Source organism: Lutjanus erythropterus, chromosome 2, assembly GCF_056507025.1.
Source record: "Lutjanus erythropterus isolate fLutEry1 chromosome 2, fLutEry1.hap2, whole genome shotgun sequence".
NCBI classification, from domain to species: Eukaryota; Metazoa; Chordata; class Actinopteri; order Lutjaniformes; family Lutjanidae; genus Lutjanus; species Lutjanus erythropterus.
The window spans coordinates 32,460,892-32,478,645 of record NC_139318.1 but is presented as its reverse complement, the minus strand read 5'-3'; the positions used below and the strand labels follow the sequence as shown (position 1 = coordinate 32,478,645).

General features: G+C 39.7%; 1 protein-coding gene across 1 annotated transcript in view; it reads left to right on the top strand.

Annotated features, from left to right (window-relative positions):
• The first annotated feature begins 11,560 nt into the window (after nucleotides 1-11,560).
• Nucleotides 11,561-17,754, top strand: part of ppp1r16b (protein phosphatase 1, regulatory subunit 16B) — a 129,446-nt gene continuing 123,252 nt past the window's right edge. Inside the window, exon 1 of the mRNA XM_084737442.1 lies at nucleotides 11,561-11,707. The gene's annotated coding sequence lies outside the window, so the exon portion shown is untranslated. The remainder of the gene's footprint in view (nucleotides 11,708-17,754) is intronic.

The following is a 17,754-nucleotide window of genomic DNA, read 5'->3' as shown; positions in this document are numbered from 1 at the left end:
AAAGAATCTATCATATTTGGATTTCTGAGACTGTAAAAAACGTCATTAGACAGTGTTCAGGTTTTTAGGTCAACGGCTGATGTAATTTTTCTCGTTAGTAGAACAATATGTGCAGAGAAACATCTTTCCACTGTAATGCCAGAGCCACAAGCGTCGAAGCAGTCTGGATAAAGTGAATATGGAGATTTATCATACATATAAAAAATCTCTGCATTCAGCGAAGCCATTTTGAACAGCAATAAAACTTTTTTTTTTGTCACTGGGTACTGCAGATAGTCTGTGAGAGTAGCCATGAAATCAGTCGTATACATTCATTTTTTCTCCATAGTCAGGCTGTTGCTTTCACAGTTTATTCAAATCTCTCCGTCTGTCTGCTATTGAAAAATGCTGCAGCCCTTGACAGATATTACCCTGTCTGGACCCCTTAGAGGCAGCTCAACTGCAGACACTATTTCCGTTTTCCGTGCCAGTAAAGTGTTCTTATTGCTAGTTGAATGGATTAAGAGACAACACGTGTCATTTGCAACTGTCACATTTGCATCCATTTGACGGATATGTGCTCATGTGTTCCTCAAGAGCATTGCTTTGAGGGTCTCTGCACACTTCAATTCTCTCTTTACTAAAAAAAAAAAAAAAAAGCATTTTGCTTTTTTCGACAACTGGATGTTTGAGCTTCACCTTGCAGAATGATCCACGTGTAGAGATTGAAATTACAAGGCTGTTTTCACATTCATCTGCTAAAGAGGGAAAGTTTCATTGTGACCACCTTAAATCTGAGTTTAAAATTCTCATGAAGTCAGAATCGATGTTTGAGTATTTTTATCACATATCTCTTGCACTAAACGTGACCTTTTCACCAGTATCTGGCCCAACAATGACAAGAAAAAGTATATTTTTAGATATTTTCATTTTAATGGTATTTCAGTCTTTTCCTGTTAATCGATTAAAAACGGTTGATGACTCATCCTGCACCCGTGGGTGTACACTTAATTTGCATCCAGTGATGCTTTCTTACTTATGACGCAGGGGAGCACGGAAGGAGAATACATCCATTCATCAGAGCAGTCCGGAGTGTTTCTGGGGGCCTCACTGTACAAAAGCACACATTTGTAGCTTTAATCACTTCACTGACTTGGGTGAATCATAAATCATAAATTTAATTTTATGGAGAAAATATTTTCTGGTTTCGCCTCTGATGTTCTCCAGCTGCTCAGCTTCACCTCTCGCTGATTTAGTAACAGAGCTTTCCCAGTGAACAGATGGCTTTAGCTAACTTGTTACTAAAGTAGATAACCATGACTGTTAGCTGCCGTTAGCAGCCTCGCAGTAAACATGGCCGGTCACCGGGACATACACATCCTCTGAGACCAACATGGAATACAATAGGTCATTTACAGAGTCTCCTGATGGAAAAATAGCTTTATTTGTTGCTAATCTAGGTTTAACTGCTATTTACTGGCTCGGGAGCCAAACCCAGCAAGAAAATCCCCTTGATAGTGGAGCCTGTTCCCTGTTGTCAAACTGGCCTCTGTTGGTCTTGGAGGCTGTTGTGGTCCCGGTCAAGTTGTGTTCACTGGGGGCTCTCGGTCCAGGACAAGTCAGCTAATATGACCGCTCTCTTCCCTACATCCATCATCAGTGTCTGCAACACTAGCTGCCTGTTTTACAGGAAACACATAACCAATAAGCACTCAGCTATTACTGTTTCATGGGAGCTTTAACATGTTTTCGTACGGGCTTCATGTGTGGCATCGCAGCCAGATTGCAAGTCGATCACAGTCACACAATGGGAATGGACTTTTCAGTGAGGTTTCAAATGACATCTTTTCAACTTCTGAATTGAACAACATTTGTATGTTCATACCTTCACAGTTTTTCAGTGAGTTAGAGGGAATAGGGATGTAATTTTAAAGGCACTGTAAGCAATTCTGGAAAAAGACAGCTTATTGTTGAGTCTCAAAAACCCTGGGAATTATCGACTATCTTTCTCCAGAATTGCCTACAGCGTGTTTAGGATTTCTTTCTTAGTGATTTTGACTTGTTTTGTGGAAAAAAACATATCAGATAAAAATTGTTATTCCAAATGTCTGTATATGTTTAAAACATGTCTGCAGGGGATCTTCAAGTTTGCAAACAACCCAGTTGGTGCTGTTCTCTTAACATCTTTGCTACAGAAGTTAGTAAGAAGTTATTCAGGATCACAGGCCTGTTCTGTTTGTTTTGAATGATTTCACCTGATTATGAACTGCATAAAAAATAACTATGCAGAGTTACTACTTGAGTGGATTCAGCAAGACAGGAGGGTCAAGGGAAGGTTGTTGCTGTAAAATGAGACCTAGAGAAGATGTTCAATGGTGTGCATGTTGACAGACAGGCTGAAAGAGAGTAACAACAACTGTCTCAGTATCTGTAAGCATACAAAAGCCAAAACTATTTCATTTTCCTGAAAAATAATCAGCAAATACGTCACATTTAATCCTGGGTATGATTTCAGAGGCTTGCTAGTATTCAGCTCTTAAACTTAAGCAAACTTAACCCTGTAATAAAATGAAAAAATCATGTTTGGAAGCTAAATCCTGGGTCTTCAACAGGGGCACTGTGAATCCAAGGGGGTCAGTAGCGTTACAACAGGGCAGATGTCAAATTGTTGTTAAGTAAGTAATAAGTTTTTGTTTGTTGACTTGTTTTTGAAAAAAGGAAAATGACTGAAAATACACTTAAGTATATTCAATTCAATATATTTTTTAACAAAGATAAATTTGCTTATCTTGCAAAAAACAAAGACCCCCCCCCCCCCGAACACACACACATATCAACAGAAATATGTATCTAAGGAATGAAGAGTAAACATGCTTATGCAGGAGAATGGTCATTATTTTACTATGTACCAGGTCAATTATTTATATAGTGCCAAATCAAACTAGAAGTTATCTCACAGTACTTATCAAGGGGCTGATCAAGACTGTATTCTTCATAATATTATTAACAGAGACCCAGTGGTTCCCACCAAGAGCAAGCAGGCGACAGTGGGGAAGATAAACTTCCTTTGAAAAGGCAGAAACTTTGAGTAGAACCAGGCTCTACGGTGGGCGGAGTTGATAGATGCGGGACAACATTTTCTGTCTTGTTCAGTCTGAAACACTCTCATCATGGGTTTAACCATTTATTGCAACAAATGGAAGTACAGTTATGCTTGGTACTGATGGCTTCGCTCTTAAGATGCTCCCTGAATTGACCAAGCAATATGCTGAGCCAAAACAAGGAGAGCAATATAAAACCTCTCAGGGTATACTAGAAGGAGCCCTCTGCCAAACAATATTTGTTTCTCTTTTTTAAACTTTGAGCCCTGACTCTGAACCAAGAAGGCGGAGGCTGCCGTGGCGGCTGCAAGCTTGCTGTGTGCAGCACTGACAGGAGAGATGTGTGAGAAGGGTGTCATATGGAAATGGACTGCCTTGTGGTGAGAATGGCTGTGATCGGTAAGAGTGATTCAGTTGGGAGGTTGTCAGCTGATTACAGCTGAAGCGTATGACTTCCATGTCCTGCATGAACTAACGCAAAGCTTAATTTTTCAACAGGCTGCACGGTTGTTAGCTACTCTACACCTTGAAGCTTGCATTATTGCCACTGATGCATTACTGTGCAAACAGGACTTTAATGGTGAAGCTTGTGGAGGTGAAGTTACTATTTACTGCTTCTGTCAACTACTGTTAAACCAGCTCTGAACTGCGAAATAAATATACTAAAAAGTGCAACATTTCCCTCTAAAACATAGTGGAGTTTAAGCATAAAGTAGCATAATATAGCAACACTTGAGTAAAACACAAATATCTTAAATTAGTACAGTACAGTACTGAGTAAATATACTTACATCCCACCATTGCTTTCTACTGTATGTAAAAAGGAGCATTCATACATGTATGTTCTGAGGTTATGTCCACTTCAAGCACACTCTTTAAACATGGACAGAAGCATACAAACTGATGAAAAATTACATCCACTCCAGTAGTGAAGTGTCCGTCAGTGTAAAGCCTATTATGGTATTGACAGTCCTGTCTGTTCACTCAGTGCTGTTAACCACAGGACGCAGGTCAATAATATAAGCTGCCACACGCTTGAAAAAAGAGAGTGATGCATGAATAGTTAAATAACAATGTGATAAATAAACGGTCTGGTTGATATATAATTGATTGCAAAAAAAGTGGGTTGATAATAAGAACATACTCCATCCTCGTTGATGTGGTAATATCTTAATGGGGAGACTTGACAACTTGGACCCATTGCGCACGGCAGCTACTTGGCGCTGAGCCAGTCTTCACCACAGAGAGAAGATAAAGGAGAGGGTGGATCAATGCAGGGCAGAAAAGACATGCTGTGTTTTGTGGGGCTGATTCATAATACACTTTTTTTAATAGCATCGCACAAAGAAAGACTGTCTTTTTCCTGAAACGCTTGTTCAGGAGGAGGTCTGCAGCAGCATGGGATGTTTTCTGTCCGTGTTCTTGTCTTGTTAGTCACCAGCAGTGTGTCGCTTTGTCCGCCTGCTTATTCAAACAATAAAAACTGATGATGGAAACACTCTGACATGAAAAATCGCTTTCAAATCCAGCGCTTAATGATCAGATGAATCATTTTCAGGCACGTTACAGTCAAAGCCTCTCTTGGACAAAGTTAAAGGAATACCTCTTTTCTTGTCGACACTTGGATGAGAAGATTGATGCTCATGTCTGGCCATTTAATACAAAGCTGCAAACCAGAAGATGGTTAGGTTAGCTTAGCTTAGCATAAAGACAGTTCACAAGGGGAAACAACCAGCCTGGCTCTACCCAAAGGTAACAACAACCAGGAAAACTCACTAATTAGTGCCCTATACCTTGAATATTATTTAATGGTTTTGCATGGGATTATGGGCCAGACTATTTCTTGGTAGTGAAAAGCTAGCAGTTTCCCAGCTGTTTCTTTGTTGTGAGCAGTTTTTTTTAACAGTTAGGTAAACTTGTTACCCAGTGGAACCTCTGCCAGATTTCTCCTCTCCGTTATTCTGTTCATATGCTATGTGATAGATTCGTTGAATGTTGAAAAGAAAACCAAAATTTGAAGATATTTGAAAGATGTTGCTGCAGGACATGTAAAGGTCTATATTCACATCCAGTGCACCTTTAAAAAAAAAAAAAAACAACAAACAGAAAAAAGTTATTAGTTACTCACTTATTAATAATTGTAGCAGTTAACACGACGATGGCAGGGACAATTATCTAACTGGATTTATTGTCATTCCTAGTGTGAGGTGCAGTCATCATTGCCACTGTAACGTCTGAGAGTTTGATTCACTCAGATTGGTCTGCTCAGGATAACATGCAACATGCATCCCCACCGAGGATAAAAAAAAAATTAATTGCCCCAGTAATTCTCATTATGGTCACATCTGAAGTTCGCTAATGTTAGCAAAACACTAGCTGTAGATTAGCCAACTAGTTAACTAACATTAGCTATCAGAAGTAACCAGCTAGCTAATGATTGAAGTACATTAATCAATCACCCCTGAAACAGTCACAGTTAGGCCATGTTAAGCCAGAAAAACTACATGGTTAGGTTTAAGCACAAAAACAAGTTAGGTAGGTTTGGGAATAAAAAAAAGTTTAAGAAAATATAGTGGTTTCGGTTCAGATTCACAGACTACAGTGATCCAGGAAGTTATCTGAGGAGGTGTGTTGTGTAGTAAAGTGGGTGTATCTTGTAGTCTCTGAGGATGCAGGCAGACCCTTCCCAGATTAGCCAGTTAGTTAGCAAGTGTTTTACTAACATTAGCTAATTTAAGATGTGACTATATATGCCACTTTTACAGGTCACCTAGCAACATTTTTTCGACCATCTCCAAAATGAAGATGTCAGTATATATTTTGCTTTTATAGGTCTCCCAGCGATGCTTTTATGCATATGCATATATGCATATACAGTATCTCAGGGGTTACAAATGAAGGAAGTGTAATTCACCTACTTCGCATGATATTTTTCCACCTGGTTGGTGAGCCTTAAAATGAGATCCTTGTATGCTACCTGCCACGATGCCCAACTGAGAGGTTTCCCCTTGTTTCTCGTCTTTAGGCCAAGCTAAGCTACCCAGCTGCTGGCTGTAGATTCATATTTATCATACAGACATGAAAGTGGTAGCAATTTTCTTATCTAATTCTTGGCAACAAAGCAAATTCCCAAAACATCAAGCTATTCTTTGTTATGGCTCCAGACCAAACTTGAATTTCAACTCAAGAGACACTGCAAAGACATTCTGTAATCCTCATTTTTAACTGTTACTCCTGGGATTTGTTTAGTCGTGCCACTCCCAACAAAACAGCCACCTCCTTTCTGTTCTTTGGTGGAAGTGGGGCAAGTGCAAATCCATGAAATATGTAAAGGGTAAATCTTAAGCCTGCCCGCCCACCATTTCCAGCTGCCTTGGGACCAGGAAGATTAGGGTTAAGAAGAGAAAGGGGAGTGTATGAACAAATACTTTACTCCATCAACCATTACTTCTGACCCACATTCTCAGTGCACAGTGGGTTTTGTTAAAACTTTTATTTCCCATTTCATCTGTGTGGATTTGTCAGTATGTGCATATTGTCTTGTTTGCAAGTTTAGAATTATATTTTTGAACATACTGTTCATCTTGAGTCCATTTCCATGAGTCCTTTCAGTATGAATATTGCAGATTGATTTCCTTACCCGTCATGTTTCAAAAGCTTAATAAAGTCTTCATATTGAGGTCTTTTTGCTCTGACCTTAAGTGCCTTGAAGCATCTCGAAAATCAACATGGCTAAAGCTGAGCATACACTCAGGATTTTAGAAATGTTTAGAGTAAATCATCTGTGGCTCAAAACCAAAGCTCACGATTTATATGCTCACACTGTACATGTTAAAGAGAAAATAAAATAACCTATCAACCCCTGCTGACCATTCTGGCTACTGACAACAGTCAATAAAGATTAGTTTGAAAGTTCAGAGGCAGGTAGACGTCTGTTTGCTGGCAATAATACCAACAAGACAGAAACATGCAGCCTTGATTATCTGTGTCATCCCAACATGTTCTCATCCCTCCTCGTCAAATACTGACATTTTGTCACACCTCTTCGAGGTCTCATACAGCCACACAATGTATCCTTTAGCTATAAGACGCTGTTAGCATCCCGCATGTTTTCATCCCAACTTGCCAACTACCGAGGCTGCTTTGTCATGCCTCTCTGCGTCTCATGTCATATAAGTAACATGATGTATTTTACAACTTTCAGTAACATTTTGATTTCACATGGGACACAAACCCAAGTCTCATGGGTGAAAGTCCTGTTTGTTTGAGCCATCTATCCATCCCACCTCCTCCAGATGCGGACTTTTTACTGCGTTGAAAGCTGTGGATAGGTTTACACTGAAGTCACTTGAAAGCTGTGTGCGTCTCTTCTAGCTGCTAATGGACACTGTGTACATAATGACTCACAGGTGGCGAGGACGATGTGGACAATATGGATTGTCCATTTTGCAGAGAGAACTGGAGGTAAGCAATTTGGACACTATGTTTTCCACTTGGTGCAGGTGGAGTGAGAAAAAAGGCACTGACTTAGGGAACTGACTCATAGCTCTTCTTCAACTCTCAACCAAAGATTTCAGACATGTCAGAGATTCATCTGTCCAACGGCTGTTTGGGAGCAGTTGATGGGTTCTCACTCCCCTTGTGCAAATGATGCCTGATGAAGCTGAAATTCAGTCATAATCTAAAATGAGACGTGCGTCTCAAAAATCCAGTCAGAAACAGGCTCGAATTGTACAGTGTATGCTTCACTTAAAATACATAACTCTTTCATTCCTGAGGAATCCCCAGGAGCCTACAAGGGAGACAACATTTCTCTTATACTAATAATCGAATCATTGAATGATTAATAATTGAAAAGAGAAAAGAAAAGTGAGGCAGTGTTTCTACTACCTCAGAGAGCTTAAGAAATTCAGAGTCTCTCTGGGGCTCCTAAAGACCTTCTATAGGGACTGGTCTGAGAACTACCCTGATGTTATTATGCTTCTTTCAAGGTGTATTTGGTGTTTTAAATTAAAAGCATATAAATGTAATTTCTCAGAGACAGGATTGAGCACAGCACCCTCTGTGAATCCTTTGCACCACTACCAACATGTCCAAATGTTTATAGTATAGTTTGTGTGCGTGTGCGTGCACACACGTGTATTGCACAGTAGCCATTTTAGTGCAGCCTGGAAAGCATGCCACCATGCATTTCACTTCACATATTGTACAAAAACATGAGAAACAAAACACTTAAATCTGAATTGTCAATATTCTTCCTTTGAAAAAAAACCATTTTAAAAAGTCATCTCATCTCAAGTGTTCCAAGTGCAGCATAAATAATTTATTCTTCAACAAAAATAAAAATGCACAAGCAAAAAGTGAAAATAATCCAGTGCATTTTCCTGCAGGTCATGATTTTTTAAGAGCACCACTATACTGAGAGTGCACCAAGAGAACAATCTCTGCACTAGAATTAAGATAATGATTCACTTCATGTGATTGCTCGAGGTATGACCACAGGAAGACAGGAGACAGGGGAGTAAAAACAAGATGCAGAAAAAAAATAGAAAAGAAAGTATACAAGTATATGCAAAAACAAAAGCTACAGAGAGAAAAGAGGAAATCCCAAAGAGTGGGAAAGAAGTCTCAGAGATTCAGAGAGAAACTGAGATACAAGGTCTACTGTCTCACCAGAGAGGCGGTGCAGACAGAGCACTAATTTTATTCGCAGTTTCAGTGTATTTTTGACACCTCATGGGCATTACGACAAGTAAAAATACTGCTAAATAATAAATTAAATACAGAGTCTGTGGAAAGATGTTGTTTTATCAGGATGGGTGGTTGAAATATTCTGTAAACTTGCTGAGAGCCACAAAAAAAAGTTATTGAATTATTAACCACTGGCTCAATCAGCCACTATTTTAGCAAGCTACAACAACTACAATCACTTCAGATATATACATCTTTTTCTCAGTGTCATATACTTTTTATGCATAATCAAAAATAGAATGAGGTCTGTTTGTTAAGTGTGTTAAAATTTGCATTTCCTGTAGTAATATTTTTGCACAAAATGCTGAAAAAAAAAAACCAACAACACACATTTTGGTCTACTTTTGACCTGGTCTGTTTGGGCCCTGTCAGATTTTCCTGTTTATATCCCATTTGTCTGAAAATCAATTTTTCATGTCCACTTCAGGTTGTCCATGGCACTGACAAAAATTTGGACACATAAAGACGTCTATGTTCGACCATCATTAGAAATGTAATCACATTAACAGAACACTTTGACATTTTTGGAAATAACCTTATTTGGTTTCTTGCAGAGAGTTAGATGAGAAGATCAATACTCCTCTGGTGTGTTTGCATAAAGGATGGAGCTGGAGCCAGGAGGTGATTAGCTTAACTTAGCTAATGAATACACGCAGGGGGAAACAGCTAACCTAGCTTACTCCAACATAAATAAATACACAGTAAAACAGAACAGAAACCAGTATAAGTGTAAACACTACGTGCTGTGACTATTTTTTGGTGAACATCAGCTGGGAGCAGTGACTTCCCAGAGTGTTGTTGTCACCCTATAGACTAGTTGCCAGGCAACCAGTAGATGACAGGAAATAGGCAAGATACTCAATGTAACTCCCTCTAAATCCACAAATTGTAATTGTCACATTTCTGTTTGTGTCGGCCTGCAATTTAAAAAACAAGATACAACATCATCTGAGATTTAGTTCTGGTAGGTGTATTTCTGAACTAGCCAGGCTAGCTGTTAGCCCTGCTTCTAGTCTTAAATCTGTAATATGTAACATCTCTGCATGAAAATGCTGGACCTATTTTATATATTTGGCGAGTTGTGTACTTACATTATCCCAAATGTTTCCAACAATGTTCAAACCCAGAGAAATCTGAAATATATTTACTTTTTAAGTAACAGTGCGTTTCCTATTAGCGGCTAGTTGATATAACTTCTGAAAAAACCTCATATAGGCCTCCATCAGATACTGAGGAGGGAAGTCGGTGAAAGTAACTAGACATGATTTCTGCCTGAGTCATGTCAGACAGACTTACATTGGCAATGGCTATTATTTAATAATTAAGAAAAAAACTTCCTTAATACCACGCTATTGCACAACGTCATTCAACATGTCTTTTGTTGTTTTAATGCAAGAGACCCCTACAAATTGTGTGGGTTTTTTTTTTTTTTTATTTTATTTTGCTTTTATTTATTTTTCATGCCAGCATGGGTAAAAACATTTTTGCGATACGTTTTTTGCAAGTTTTTTTTCTTTGATTTTTTTGTTGTTATGTGAAACCCCTATGTGAAATACATCCCATGTCTTGCACAATACACACCAATCTCGCTGTCCTGTGTAATGTTATCTTACGTGATGTGTTTTATCCTCTGACTGGAGCCGGTTTCACTAAGATAGACTTTGACTTTGGCTCAGATATAACAGACAGCCACACTTCAGATAAACGTCCACTGCACAAAGCAGTTTAGTCCTTGACTATCTTAAGTGGGACCGTGGCATAATGAATTCCTGTTAACTTAAGAGCTTTTTCAAAATTAAAAAAATGGCCAGCTGAGTGACCGCACTCTGTTAACCACAATAGAAAATGTGTCTTTTGGGGGAATTCAATAATAACATCTGACTTCGAAAGTTTAGCAAAGAGAGTAACAGTACGAAAAAAAAAATCCAAAATTAATCAGTGCTCTCCATAACAATGTTAGAAACCCACAAATTATGAACCTTTTCCTTCTGTTTGTTGTTGGGTGCTACTGATCTGCTGGTGGCACTAATTGTTACCATGGTAACCTGGGTATGAAGCCTGAGTCAGCCTGGTGGAGTCTAAGTTTTTTGTCTTACAGTTAGTCAGTCATCATTTTGTGAAATGGTCTAACCTGGGATAGACTAGTCTATGAGCAAAATTAAGACCAGTCTAACACTACAGACGAGTCTAAAATATCCTTGTGAATGAGTAAGACCTGTTGTTGTGTGGCCACATCCCAGAACAAAAACACACAGGCATCGCGGCTTCAGCGGCTAATGTTAGCAACATATGCGACTTCTAAGTGCGTAGTCTTTCTTATCTTTTAAATTGACAAACATGTGTACAATTCATGGCACAATTTGAACAGAATCAAAAAAAATATTTTGTCTCTGTCCCATAGCTGTGCACTGAACGGGGCGTGTCTATTTGAAACATTGCATTGTTTTTATTGCTTGGCAGAGGTGGAAAAGTTTCAGTCTTGCAAAAAGAGAAGTGTCTGAGCATGTTGTCCAACATTTTGAACTGGCCCTTCACATAAAATAAGTAAAAATAAAACTTATCTTTACTGAAGTGGTGGGTGCCGGTGGTGTTGGGGGCCCTTGGTGATCTCTTGTGCACCCCTGCCATCCAGTGTGCTCTCCAGTCTCCTCCTCCCTCTGAGCCCCGCCCTCTAGGAGTGACTTGGTGTTGGAGAGGAGAGAGAGAGAGGGACTCTGCAGACACACACACTCTCGTGCACACACACATTCACACACTCTAAGCTTTTCTTACAGCCCTGCTGTGTCTTTACTAACGGGACAAGTTTAAACCTCCAGGATATCTGCGTCTCCCCGCTTTTCTGTCGCCTCCGAGTGAACATCTCCAGCCGGACTGAGGTGAGTGCAGAAATTTGGACATGTTGCCAGTTTGGAGGGTCGATCCGCTGAGTGGTTGTAACTAAACGAGGGGGAAGAAGAAGAAGAAGAAGAAGGAGAAGAAGCCTGGGGTTTTTCTCACTAGAGGAAAAAGCGGCAGGCAGGAGGAGGAGAGGCATGTCCGACTCTTCTTGGAGCAGTTGTAGCTAGCTCACTTTACCGCCTTTCTGGAGTCTCCAAACGCCGTAATAACCCGTAATTAAAGCGGTGTTTAGAAACGGCCGTTTCCGCTGTCGGCGCCCGTAAATTCAGCTCCACGGTTTGAGATTAGCAGCAGAGCGGCTTCAACATCCTCCCCGGGTCGGGATGTTGCCATTACACCGCTGTAATGTTGCACACATGGCTCTCCTACATCCGCCACAGCGTCTCTGCACCACATAGTTTGGACACTTGGACACAGTTTGAAACATTTTCTTTTTTAGGCTGCAGAGATTCAGTTTGGCGTTGCTTTATAAATGTAACTTTACAGAAGTGAGCAGGAGAGCTCAGCCAGGCTCAAAATGAGGAGATTTTCTAAACTGTGGCGTCTTATTCTGAACTTTTGAATGTAAAATCGGTGCAGCTTTCCTTTTGTACAACATGTTTTTACTTAAGTAAAGAACGCGGGTTTGTATCAGGGCTGCAGCTAATCATTATGTTCATTGTTGATTAATCTCGCGATTATTTTCTCGATAAATCAATTAGTTGTTTGGCCCATCAGATATCAGACAATTGTGATAAATGTCGAGCACAGTCCAAGATGACGTCCTCAAATGTCTTGTCCACAGTCCAAATATATTCATTTTACTGTAGGAAAGTAGCAAAGAAACCAGAAAATATGCACATTTAAGAAGCTGGAATCAGCATTTTGGCATTTTACTTAAACCTGTTAATTTATTATGATAATAGTTGATGATTAAGTTAATTGTTGACAACTAATCAATTAATAGATTAGCCTAAACATTGCAACTCTAGCTCTTACGTCACCCACCTCGTGAGTTAGGGCTGCAGATGCTTATTTTAATTCTCGATTGATTCATTGATCGAATAGTTGATTAACTGCCTAATCATTTCATCTGAAAAATATTAAAAATAGTGATCATTTACTTGTGTTGTCCAATCAGCAGTCCACAACTCGAACATAGTCAGTTTACAACAATGTAAAACAGTGAACCGTCACATGAGGGGCTAGAACCAGCATTTGTTTGACAAATTTGATTGACAGATAACGTAAATCGATTATTATATTATTGATAAACTGTTAGTCAATCAGCTAATTTACCAATTGTCCAAAACCCAAAGTAAGTCAATTACTCCTCACAGTTGAGTAATTGGAACCAGTAGTTTGCTTTAAGGAACTAACAGTAACAGGAACTAGCAACTGACAGTCATTTCCTTTATCTGCTAATTATTAATCTTATCAAAGATCAATATCAAATTCCAAAAACCTGTGAAAGACGTATTCAGATGTTTAGTTATGTCTGACCAACAGTCCAAAACCCAAAAGTGTTACGTTTACAATGATGTAAACAGATTAAAGCAGCAAATTGTCACACATGAGAGACTTGAACCAGCATGTTTGACACTTTTTTAATTGATAAGTGACTTAACTTGGTGATTAGAATTGTTGATCAACTGTCTGTCAATCAACTAATCGACCTAACAGCCGAGAACTCGGCTATTTAGTTAGCAGTGACATAAAAGAGATAAAAACAGAAAATTGTCTAACATGAGAGGCTAGAACCTGCATATGTTTGACATTTCGCAATTAACTCTCTATCTATCAACTAATTGACCAAACAGTCCAAATCTCAAAGATATGTAGTGTTTTCGCTGCCAGTCATCAGTCCGAAGGTCAGCCATGTTGGCGGTATTGAACACCAACAACACAACTAAACTCGTCACTGTTCTTGATTATCTGCTGCGTTCAAATGGGTTTGCGTTAACTGTGACAGACATAGTGAAGCAGACGAAGGAGCCAGCTCTCAAAACAGTTTATAGCAGCTTCCACGCATTTCCCTTAACTTTTCTATGGTTTAGACATCCTGAAGTCAGCTCAAATCGACTATTCAGCATGTAATCCATTCTGTTGTTTACATGCCAGTGTCTCAGAAATGTCCACGCATTAAGATTACTGACCAAACCATGACGTTGGTGCAAAAACTCTATTCGGTTAACAACAATGATATGAAAACTGTAAATCCATGTGTTTGAGAGGCTGGAACCAGTAATTTGTTTGTGGGACTGGAACCAATAGTTAATTTCATTCTGGATAAATTTGCTTTTGATTAATTGTGCGGTCCATAAAATGCCAGAAAACTGTGAAAAATGTCAGGTAACCTCAAATATCTTGCTTTTTCTGACCAGAAAACGGTGATAATCAGTAAATTGTCACATTTGAGAAGCTTGAACCGGAGAATATTTGGTGTTATTATTTTGTCCTCCCTTTTTCTAAAATGAATATTAATTCTACTTTTATCTTGTCTCTCCCCCAATCAGAAGACTGAATCTAACGGTTATTAACAGTCCAGCAGTCTGGCTGTGTAATTATCAAAGTGGTCGCTGTTTTTCTGGCAACAACCAATCACATCAGCACTACAATGCAGACTAGGTCACATTAAACATCCATGAGATCCTCAGTACCACCACAACATCAGAACGGTACCATTTACAGACTCTGGCTGTCGCTGCCTCTGTCCTCACACACACACACACACACACACACACACACACACACACACACACACACACACACACACACTGAGGAGTGAAAACATCATCGTCTTTGTTCGTCTCACTTTGTGCCACATGTACACTTTGTTAAGGTAGGAGGGATCCCTGCCTGGCTGTGTTGGCCTTTAAATGTTTGATGTGTGGAGACGTCCTGAGCGCTTTCTCCTGCTGTTCTTCTCAGCATCTGCACCGGCTGTCAGCTCATGTTAGAAATGGGCTGTTAGAGAGGAAGACTGTACAATCTGTCTTCATGCATGCACACTTACTGTACACACACACACACACACACACGAAAGTACACACATAGAAATATGCAGGAGCTGAAGTGTATCTGTGCATGCAAACATGGAAGTAGCTGAAATCGACGTGCAGCTCGGCATCACAAACATCCAGACTGTGATGTTTGATTACATAAAGCGTGTGTTGTGTGCACAGGGCTCAGTGTTGACCTGTGCTGTGTGTATTGTTTCAGCTCTGACACAGTCGACATCCTGACACCGCAAAGAAGACACGTAAAAGCAAACTGGGCACTTAAGCCTGAACACTGAGGGTCTCCACTATTTTTCAGGCATCTTTCTGCCTTGTTATTACAGACAGTAGAGAGATGACAGGAAACAAGGGGGGGATAGAGGTGTAACGAGGGTCGGCCTGACTGTACAACCAGACTTCAGAGCAGCTTCTCCCCTCCGGCTGTGAGACTGTTTAATTCATCCTCAGCACTCCACCATGTAAAATAGGTTGTTTTATTCAGCCAATCTACTGTATATACATTTAACACTGATTTTCTGAGAAGCAAAGGGCAGTAATAATAAATAAACGTAGTTTGTATTTTGTGCATTGACTTGAGCCAGGGATGTAGCTGATCATGGTTTGCATCTTAACCACTAAGCTATAGGGGCACCCTGGTTCGCTACACATGATGAACAGTAAGAGCTGTGCTCATTAGAAGATGAGGTACAGACCACAGTGCACAGAGGCAGAGTGTAGAGTAGGTTTATGTAGCTATCACTTTAATGATAAGTCAAGCCAATTTTGGCAAGGAGGCAGAGAGGAAGAACACAGGTAAGAACCCAACAATCAACATGGGTTAGATTCATCTGCTTCTGTCATTTTTATTTTCTGAGCTGCAACGGTTAGTCAATGATTCGCCAACTATTTTGATAACTGATTCATCGTTTCTGACATTTTTTAAGCAAAAATGTCAACTGTTTGCTTGTTCCAGCCACTCAAATGTATGGGTTTGCGGTTTTTCTTTTTTGATAATAAATGAAGAGTCTTTGGAGTATTTCCTCTATAACTGTACGGGCGTGGTGGGCCACCAGTCCAATGAGAATCCTCCCAAAACCTTTTTTTTAAAGTGCCAAACATAACATCAACTTTCCAACATTTGGGAAATCAATCATTTGCATTTGATCTGCCTGTTAGGCACCATGTGATCATGGTTTGTAAAGGTTACACAGTTTATATTTATGCATTAAATGCAGCTTATCAAGTCATCCTCTCCTCGTGATCACTTTGTTTAGACACAAGAAGGAATTTAAAGACATCAGTTTGGGCTCTGGGAAACTGTGATGAGAGCTTCTCACTTTTTTTTGGCATTTTATACATAAAATAATCACCATATTAATCAGTAATGAAAATAATTGTTAGTCATAGCTGTATTAGTTCCTCAACATCAGCTTGATTGCTGTAGCTAGCCAGCTAATATCTACATTTAGCCTGGTATTGCCCTGTTGCCTTCATTTTATATTTCCATGGTGTGTTATCAACAGGCGCAGACCAAAGTGCCTCCGGAGGCATTAGATACACCTGCAACCAATCAGAGCAATTAAACCTTTGACTTAGCATTGAGTAACACATAAGCAGTCAAAACTATCAATACTTCAATAGTTTTTCAGTACCAAGTGTTTCAAACAATACAATATTTGTTAATTAGTATCAAAAGTGGGGGTGGTGCTTGGTCTGTTTTTGGGGAAAAATTGTGGCAAACTTTCTCAAATTACAGCTAAACAGTAAATTTAAATGTCTGAAAACAGTTGAGGAGACAAATAGGCAATGCAGAAACAGAATCTTGATTAATGTTTGATCTGCACTGCCTGGTTTGATAGTTTTATCTGAGTTTTGTGAGCTTGAGATGTTGCGCGTGGAACATGTGACTTTACACATCTGGACCGGTGGTGCTCCTCTGTCAGTCTTTTTATCAAACAGTTGTGATTGGCCTGACAAGAGCCAGGGCTCCTTAAAAATACTGGAAATTACTTTTGGTTTAGAACTCACAATGGTTGTTGAGCTGTCCTCATGGGATTTTTGGCTCTCTTCATACTCAGCCGGGTGCTTCTGCTCGAGTTGGTGAAATTAGTTTGACGTATTGCCCCCTTTGTCTCCTACAGTCCTCTTGCACTTATTCCATATTACTGTGATTTGTTGCACATCTGATCCTTCCACACTACTGAAGTTGCAATTATCATGATATGAATTTGTAACATTGGCATTTTCGTGATAAGGATGTGTCTGGTTTCTGATATACGCTATTTTTAAATTAAAAGGTAACATCTTTTGCACATTGTGATGATGTAACTGATGTTTTCTCATCTTGCCATCAGTGCTTGGACCTAATGCACACTTCTAAACATACTCAATGCCACATTAGTGGTGCACTCCTCCGCATTACATCCAACAGTTCCTCTGGTATCTCAGACAATAAATCATTAGGCTGTATGCAGAGTAATAGCAAAATTAGATTCCTCTGAGTGTCTGAGTGAGCCGTCTCTGATCTCTGAGGAGCCCCGCTGCTCTCCTCCACTACTCCCTCTTCACTGATGTGCTGCCTCCAGAATATATTCTCTGTAGTTGTGTACCCTAACTGATGTTTAATTATTCCGACACGGTGATTTGGCTGTGGCTCATAAAATATTGAAACAGAGGCGGCCCAGGAGGCACACTGAAAGACACCGGCATTACTTTATCCTTAAATACGACTCTGAGTGGAGCGTCATGGGCTCCGTCTGTGACCGACATCAAAGCAAGTCAACACAGACACACAACCAGCACATAAGTTGTCTAATGATATTTTTGCTTAAATAAAAATATGATTTCCTTTTACCAGTCCTCACAGGAAAACATTTTTCATGTTTGGTTTGGGAATCTGTTCGTTGACCTCCTGCTGCTTAAGACATCTTCTGTGAGCCATGCCTGAAACCAGTATGCTTGCTTACTATTGAAAAGCGATTATACTAGATCAGCATTGTGATTACAGGTACCAACCGGGCACTGCCTGCTAATCTGAGGTCTTAATA